At 43.3% G+C, this 8,976-nt stretch overlaps 1 protein-coding gene across 1 annotated transcript in view; it reads right to left on the bottom strand.

Moving 5' to 3' along the window:
• Positions 1-8,297, bottom strand: part of psd2 (pleckstrin and Sec7 domain containing 2) — a 34,970-nt gene extending 26,673 nt beyond the window's left edge. The window contains exon 1 of the mRNA XM_031858165.1: positions 7,784-8,297. The gene's annotated coding sequence lies outside the window, so the exon portion shown is untranslated. The remainder of the gene's footprint in view (positions 1-7,783) is intronic.
• Between the last annotated feature and the right edge of the window lie 679 nt (positions 8,298-8,976).

Here is an 8,976-nt window from a genome sequence, read left to right as displayed (position 1 = left end):
TGCGCGGTGACAGTCAGTTGGGGGGGGGGGGCAATGTACTATGTTCAAGTGGATTTTGTTTTTGTGATTTAATAATTTTATAAAAAAAAGAATGAACTTGTGGTGAGATTGTTTTGCCCAACTTCTGTTTTCCAAGTTTAAGAACGAATTTACAATCTCAATCAATCAGAATATTTTCCTCCTGATTTTATATACATAATTCTGAACATAAAGCCATTTATTTCCCATACTTAAAAATAATAAACACTAATTTATAATTATACAGTGTATTGTTGCATATTTCCTTTGTCTTAATTTGCTTTGATGTGACGTAACTTTATGAAATTATGTTAAAATGTCAGGAGGCAATTCTACCCCTTGAAATGAAAAAACAAAACAGTAATCCTGCAATAATCCAGGTATAAAGTGCATATGTCTGTAGTTGTTCTTTTTGATGGCATCAGTCAAGCTGAAGTGCATTTAAAAAAAACTGATTTATCAAGCACAACCCTGCATTGTGATTGTGTTGCAGAGTGCGGCCGTGTCTGCTACAGACAGTCCGTATCATTAGATCATCCCTGCAGAGGACTCACAGCACAACTGCAGCTCAATGTTTACTTGCATTCAAAGCTTTTGGTGAAGGCGTGCAGATGCAGGTAAGGGACCTATAGTTAGGCAGAAGTGATCACACTGAACCCCGCAAACACAACTCTGCGGATTCTCGGGGGAAATTTGATCAAAACGTGTCGAAAAACACTCACGACAGAGAGGAAAGATCTATGGCAGGCGAGGATGTGAGCCAAGTCTGGATGTATGATACCGAAAGTGCTTTGGCTTAGCCCCTGAGCACGAGGACACCACGCTGAATGTTTCATCACAGCTGCAGAGAGATGATGCAAATTATGCAGAACCAAGGAAGTCAGGCCGGTTGCTCTCTCGTTTCGTATACTCGTCTCCTAATTACAGCAGACCTTTCCTTTTTCAGCACCTTAACGTTCCCAACCCAAATGCAACGGCGGCGCCGAGCTCTCAGCCTCGATGCCTGCAGCAAATGTTACCGTTGGAGCACCGAGAGGCGAGAATAAGACAGCAAACACTGTCACTGTCACCCTCCTCGTCACATGACAGTTTGAATAAAGAAACCTGTCTTCTGTCACGCTGAGAAGCGCAAGCAGTAAGAAAAATACATACATCAGCAAATGTGTGTCGGGTTTTTTTTCACAACCGAGCACAGCGTGTTTCTGCTGGCGTCTTCTAATCCTTCTCACTCTGACCTCAAAGCTTCTCACTCTGACTGATCCCCCAACACATTCTCTCTGCGTACTCTACATGATCACTGATTAGCCTGAACTCTTTCTTTTACTGTTTTCTATAGAAGAAGTCTGGGAACAGTGTGCATTATACCAGGCAGTTTGTCTCTCTCTGCAGAACCATCAATCACACGGCCCTTGACATTGTGGGACGCTTATGATTTATTAACTTCATTATGACACACATAACAGGACGTCACATCAGCTGATGATGAATCTGAAAGACTGCCATAGCTAAATATTCCATGGATCGGTATGTGCTTATAGCTACTTTAACAATTTAACAACTGAATATTGGGAAGAATTTCCATCTGAGTCTATTGGAGCTGATATTCACTATTTGTACTAGACATATGCAAACAAGCACAATTTGCATCCGTTTATGCAATTACACAAAGATGCATTTGCACAGATTAGCACATAGTCAGACACACACAAACACAACAGTGACACGTCTCCATAAATGGAAACAGTGAACAGTTATGAAAGCAGACATGCAGAGGGGGAATTCTCTCTCTCTCTCCCTCTCCCTCTCTCCCTCCCTCTCCCTCCCCCTCTTTCTCTCCCTCCCTCTGTCTCTCTCTCCCTCTCTCTCCCCGCGTGTCTCCAGTGTCCTGTTTTTCTCCCACTCTCTCCTCTTCAGCTGTTCTACATGATGTTTTTCTGCTAGCTCACAGTCTACCGCCCCTCTCTCTCTCTCCCTCTCCCTCCCTCTCCCTCTCTCTCCCTCCCCCTCTCTCTCTCCCTCCCTCTGTCTCTCTCTCCCTCTCCCTCTCTCCCCCTCTCTCCCTCTCCCTCCCCGCGTGTCTCCAGTGTCCTGTTTTTCTCCCACTCTCTCCTCTTCATCTGTTCTACATGTTGTTTTTCTGCTAGCTCACAGTCTACCTCCCCTCTCTCTCTCTCTCTCTCTCTCTCTCTCTCTCTCTCTCTCTCTCTCCGCGTGTCTCCAGTGTCCTGTTTTTCTCCCACTCCTCTTCATCTGTTCTACATGATGTTTTTCTTCTATCTCACAGTCTACCTCCCTGCTCTCTCTTTTCTCTGTCTCAGCCTCTCACTTCCCAGTAATTGAGGTAAATGGGTCTTAGCCAGCAGAAAGAAGAAAAAAAACTGTGGAAGTGAGCAGCATGAATCCCAGCTGCTGAGGAGGAGGAAGAGGAGATGTGCTCAGACAAACAGCCAACAGTAGAGAAAGGGTGTGTGTGGGGTGGGGGGGTGGGGGGGGGGGCTGTCTCTGAGACTATGTGTGTGTGTGTCTCAGTCTTTGTGTCTCTATGTATACAGTGGCTATCAGTAGAGACTTATTGCATTCCACTTCTGTCAGCAGAACACTGGGCCTCTTAAACCTTATCGATTTCTTTTAATTGCGATCGGACCGTCTGCCAATCATGACAACAACACACAAACACACATCTGACAACATGTCCATCCAGGCATATAAACCACCAATCCAGTGAGGGTGACGCTGGATAAAAGGCCAAGTCGCCATTAAATAGCTCCGCTTCTGTCTCTTGTGCCTTTTATATCTCTCTCGCTATCTCTCTGCCTGTCTTCCTGTCTCACTCAGACACACGCACACACTCTCTGATACACTCACACACACCACAATGCACACACACACACACACACACACACACACACATATATATATATATATATATATATATACACTACTTATTGATTTGAACTGAGACACAGAGCCGCAGTCCACTGGGACTCTGTGGCGATAAGCTGGTCTGTCTATAGGCAGAAAGATGACAAAGAAAAGCTCCTGAGGTAGTCAGGCTGGAGGCTTCACAATAAGGGGAGCACTTCTTAAAAAGCGAGACGGTCTTTACTGCAATAGGAAGCTCACCCAGCTGCATCCTAACCTTCAACATGATTCAACTTCAAATTGGGTGCTTGAACTGCTAAACAAGTAAAATTGCTACGCCAGGGTGTTAAAGGATTGTAAATAAATTTGGGAGACGCAGGTCAAGAAATGCTGACCTGACCCTAAGTTTCAAAAATGCTCGCTCCTACATTTCCCATAATGCAACAAACAGTGCAAGTGTTCCCTCAGACAACCATTTCCAGCAGTCGGAAAATAATTTGAGAATTTCTGACAGCTACTATATCTCCATTACTTGGTGTACAGAGGTACAGAAGTCAACAAACTGTTGACAAATCAACTCAGCAGACTGAAAAGGAGCTAAAGGGTGATTGTTTTGTATCTGGTTCTGCTGTAACACAGTAGAAGAAGCTAATTTAGGTTATTACATAGTATGACGACAAGCCGAGCAGTCAGGGACAACCATGTTGGAAAAATGCATGAACACCTCCATTCATGTTCTTCCCATTCTGCCTCCCTTTAATACTCCATGCCTCAGGTTTGTAACACAGACATTATACATCCATTTCCGCATGACAAGTAGTGCTCTCCATTACTGGCGTCCAGGGTAGGAAATTTACATATTTTTTTGGGGGCAACTTTTGCCCCCACTGACTGAAATCCAGGGGCATTTTCAAAAAATTGGGGGCACTTTTTGAAACTTCTGAAATAACATTTAACCGTTGTTCAAAATAATAAATATACTTATTTAGGCTTACTGTATATGAGCAATTGTCATCAAATGGCAATAATAAGACTATTAGCAGTAGTCTACAGATTCAAAGTGTTTTCTTAGATTATTTTAACAAAAAACAAACGTAAATCAGACAATCATATTCAATTTTATTCTTATTTCTTTGTGGTTATTTATTGTTGTTATTAAATGTTTTAAACAACTATTAACAATTATTAAGTTAACGATGCCTTGATTACATATACATCAGTCATTGTATGGAATTATTGAGAAAGATATTTTTGTAGCACCTCAAATATTGTGATATTACCCATTTTTGTCCTGAACCTATGCATTAGTCATTGTGTGGAATTTTTGAGAAAAACATTTTTATAGCACCTTAAAAATTAAAAAAAATGTGCCATTTGAAGGTACAAATTCAGTTCAGAGTTTTTACTTGGTAAAATATCTTAATTGACTGTCAGTCAGGTATTATTCATTTCCAGCAACCCTCAAATCAAAGAATAAAGACACTTTACGCACAATTTAGGTGTATTTTACCTTTAACTCAGGAGATGCAGGTAGCATGTTTTATACTTAATGTGAATATAATTCATTTAATCTAATTTCCATTATGCAATATGTATACTTTGTTGGCATCTTATTCTAAAAACCGGATGTTCGTCTGAAGAAACCGGATGTTGTCTCACGTTATTCTTTCCGTTAACTTTCAAAGTCCTTCGCTCGCTCCCGATCTGCGCCGTTTGAATGAGTTTACCGTGAATTTCAGCGTATAGGTGCACTAACATTTAAGTGTCTGCTGAGTTGACCGCAGTCACAGGTCTGATTAAGAAGCGCTCCATTTTTTTATTCGTTTAGAAAGTACGGGGGCATTTTTTGCCCCTCTCCTAGTGATATCAGGGGCAAAATGATATTTCTTAGGGGCAGTTTTGCCCTTTGCCCTCGTGTATTTCCGACGCTGCTCGCGTCACTTTTATATATAAAGAAGTTGTTCCCTCTCAAGCATTAAAGACGGATAAATATAATAACTGGATATTTTCGTGCCTTTAAGCGGTGCATTTAACACCTTTCTTATTCAAGTGGAGCTGCCAATGTTATTGGCAGTGACTAGAATGTAACATGGGGCAGAGGAGAGGATTACCCAGGATTCCCAGAGAGTTTAATGAATGACGAGGCTACACAATAGGGAAGAAGATCACGTTGCAGGTTTTCTGACACACGATGATATGACTTGCATTATTGCCATTTGAAGCCATCTATAGCTCCGTTTAGCTGCTAAATCTTATTGACAGTATACGCTGCCTGCAGACGCTCGTGTTAGGCACCACCACAGCACCTTTCTTTCTGAGTTTAAGTGGTGGAACAGGCAGCCACTTGACCACTTTTAACCTGTCTGACCTCATTACGTTTGTAGTGCTGCACACATTCATTTTAAACAACAACAAAACAAATTGTGCAGTTCTTTTGTTGTGCAAACCGCGAGGTTGGTTTCTCCATAAAAAGCACCGCTCACGGTCTCGACAAGTAGTGTGAAGGGCACAGTGTTGGTGCTTCACTGCATGCAGTCATTGACATGGAGTTGATTATCTCCAACCCGAAAATGTAAATCTATGTGACAAATTGAAAAAGCAGCCCACATAGAGATACAGAACCAATACAGTATTGCATATATTATATATATATACATTGTTTGCACTATTTAAGCTTTCAGCAGAGAAAGAAACACAATTAACAAAAATCTTTTAAACCCAGCCAAAGAAAAATCTGAATAAATACCTTAACCACCACCAGGACAAGCTAACTGCTTTTCATAAATAGCTCATCAGTAATCAAAATGAATTTACAGAGCTATCACTGAATACTGACGGATGCTAATAAGATCTGAACACGAAGGACTTCCCTCCTCCTCTCTCCAGGAGTCTATCAGAGAGACATGCTCAGAAAAAACACTGCGGTCTTTATAAACGACCTACTGACCCTGTTCATGACACGCAGGCCGGCTGCAGCCAACACACACACACACACACGGTGCAAAGTTTAGTCACCTTTCAAAAATGCTGTTGTGTTGCAAGCACAGATGTAGGCAGAGAGGAAGAAGTATCATTTCCTGGTCGTTAGCCTGGGACAGGAAAGCAGGAAAATATGGAGTTGGAAGTGGTCCAGGGTGTTTTCCTAGGCTGTCTGCCTGCCTGCAAGTCCCCCCATTAGGACCACAGAGCCTCCGACTAGCCACACCATCAGCCTACTGGAGCGTAACAGGGAGCCAGCTCTCGAATCACCTTAATATGTCACTTCTGTGCTGTCAAGGTCAACCAATCCCTCACATTTTGTCACTCTAAACGCTTACATCTCAATACAAGCTCACAGTAATGCGGTGATTTATCTTGTTTTTCTCTGGGCATTTCCATTTTGACATGCAAATTCACTCCTTGTTTCACACACACACACACACACACACACACGGCATGCCCTTTCTGGCATCTGAATGATTTGTAAAACTGCCTGCTCTCTTTCTGATATCGGAATTTCTGTTTTCGTACAAATTAAGCATTAATGTATTTCATGTGTTTGCAATGCTAACAATATGTTTTCTAAACAGTTTGAAATATGTGTATTTCCTAAATGTTGCATCCCAAAGGGTTTTGGTGCTGTTGTTTCTGATGTGTTGATAAGTAATTAAAGGAAGAGGGAGAGAGAAGCTGCTGCTGCTGCTTCTGGATGTCTGACACCTTTGAGGTTCACGATGATTACATTGGAGGAAGCTGAGCTGCACTTTTGTCTGGGAGAGCCCACAGTTGTATTGGGGGAATACATTGCAATGGGACTAGACATGTAAATGTATATTATTAAGATAATAGTGACTTTGCTTTGGGGATGAAAAAAAGCTGCTATCAAACACCTGTTTTGAAGAAGCCACCCACATCCTGAGGCGAAGATAAGTGTAGTCCAGGAGCTCCGTCTTACACTGGGAAAAAAAATTGTATATTTCTATAATATTCTAAGCACTTAGATTGTGACTGTGGAAGTCCATGTTGGGCTTATAGTGATTTTATGGTTTATTATATTTTTGTCTCATCTGTTGTAGTTTATATATGTGGGGGCTTACAGTTTAAAATGTGCATAGGATAATAGGAGACCCTTAAAAATATATAATGAGGTTACTATGTGCCTGCTCTTTTTCCAAAGTGTCTCCCAATACACTTAAAAATACATAAACAAACACCGGATAGACAAGGCTCATTGTCTCTCTCTCTCTCCCAGCGCGCGTGCATGGAAATGTGTGTACGTGTGTGTGCGTGCGTGTGCGTGTCTGTGTGTGTGTGTGTGTGTGTGTGCGTGTGTGTGAAAGAGAGAGGGAGAGAGAGTGAGAGAGCACAGCGCGAGACAGCCATGTTCTCCCAGCCTCCTCGAGCCAGTAACCATGACAACAGGATGGCTGGGAGACACGGTTCAAGCTCAATTGAGGCCGGTGCCTTTCTCTTCCTCCAAAATAGACCTTGGTCGCGTTTCAAGATCGACTTGTCCTCCTAAAAGCGGAAGGGAAACGCTTTTCTCTTTCTCTTCTCGGAGGACACGGGGAGAGAGAAAAGACACACACACACACACACACACACACACACACACCTCCATGAAACCCCACGGCCCGCACGGTGCATATATCTTTCAGCCCATATTAGCTCCACAAACACCGCTGTCCTACTGCCCGGCTGCGGACTGTGTGAGCATTTTTTGGTCACAGATTAGCAAGAAAAACAAGGACGCGAAACCCTCAACGCAGCCCCCGGGAGAAATGCTCGTCTCGCTCAAAAACTAAATGACATGGTGTCTGGCCGTGGGCTCCGTTATAAATCAAACAGAGAATTTAGCGCTAACACAGTACTATCTTAAAAACGATAACACTTTAAACACGTCCCGTACCGTTTCTTCACTCACCGGTAAAACGCGTTCAGTCAGACTTTATCGGTGGTCCTCTCTCTGTCTCCGTCTCTCTACATCCACACCGGGGAATAACACTGACAGACGGGCTCTTCTTTTTTCTCTCTCCACGCTGAGCGTCCTTCCCAACTGCCCCCCTCTCGCCGGTATGCGCGTGCGACCGTTGTTCGCGGCCGCCGCCGAAGCTCGTGGTGGTGTCTCGCGCAGGCTGGTATAGGGGCTCGCGGGAGGTCCAGGCGCCGGAGTGCGATTACTGTGCGGACTGGTGAATGGATGGATGAACGGAGGCGTCCTCCCCGTCTCCTCCTCCTCTTCGCGGAGCCTCTGAGCGTTTGAATGGCAGCTGAGAAATTGCTCCTCGGACGTCTCGGGAGCACCACCACTCTCCCGTGGATACCGCGCGGTGTGAACGGGACGTGTCTCGAGGGCCTGTTGATATCAGACACTGTAGCCTGCAGTGAAGATTAGCACTGACGGTTGTGATGACACAAGTCCTTCTTCTCTCTGACCACTGGTGATATAACTGCCCAGACCTATAAAAACCAATAATATGGGCTTTAACTTTATCACACGAGCTGGATGCAGAGTAAGCCAAGGGTGTCAAGTAGTTCCCAGACTGAGGTCCAGGAATGGCCAAAAGGACCCTCTGGAGGGTTCCAATATGTTCTCAGAAAAATGTGTTATTCAAGTTTGCATCTATTTATTTTGACACATAGCATTGGGAAAACACGGGGGGGAAAGTTTGGGAATTGACCAGAAAAACAGACCACGCTGATGATTTACAGACAGTCAAATAGTCCCGTCCAAGTTCTAAAGTCCTGCAGCTGTCATATCCAGGATGTGGTATTGGTCATGCTGCAGTTTGATTTAGATAGGAATTTGATTTCTGCAAAGGAAAACATGACCCATGAAACCGTCAATATCCTGCTTTTATTGATTGTTAGATATGCTACTCAATAAAATGAACTAATTATTACCAAACAAATTAGGTAAATTCAAAGTAAATTGCTGAGACTTAATCCCAGACAAATGATGGAGAAGATTTACTTGGCATGATGCAGTGCCTGTAAAATCAGTTTCAGATGTGTGCTTCACATTCTAGTGTGCTGTAAATCTGTTTTATTGTGATAACAATACGGCCCTGACCTTTGACCTGCTGGTTATTGTTGGCCTGTTCTAGATGGTGTTCC

Source organism: Anarrhichthys ocellatus, unplaced genomic scaffold (assembly GCF_004355925.1).
Source record: "Anarrhichthys ocellatus isolate YVR2014 unplaced genomic scaffold, GSC_Weel_1.0 scaffold19, whole genome shotgun sequence".
Taxonomy (NCBI): Eukaryota; Metazoa; Chordata; class Actinopteri; order Perciformes; family Anarhichadidae; genus Anarrhichthys; species Anarrhichthys ocellatus.
The sequence above is the reverse complement of the archived record's forward strand: the minus strand, read 5'-3'. Positions and strand labels throughout refer to the sequence as shown.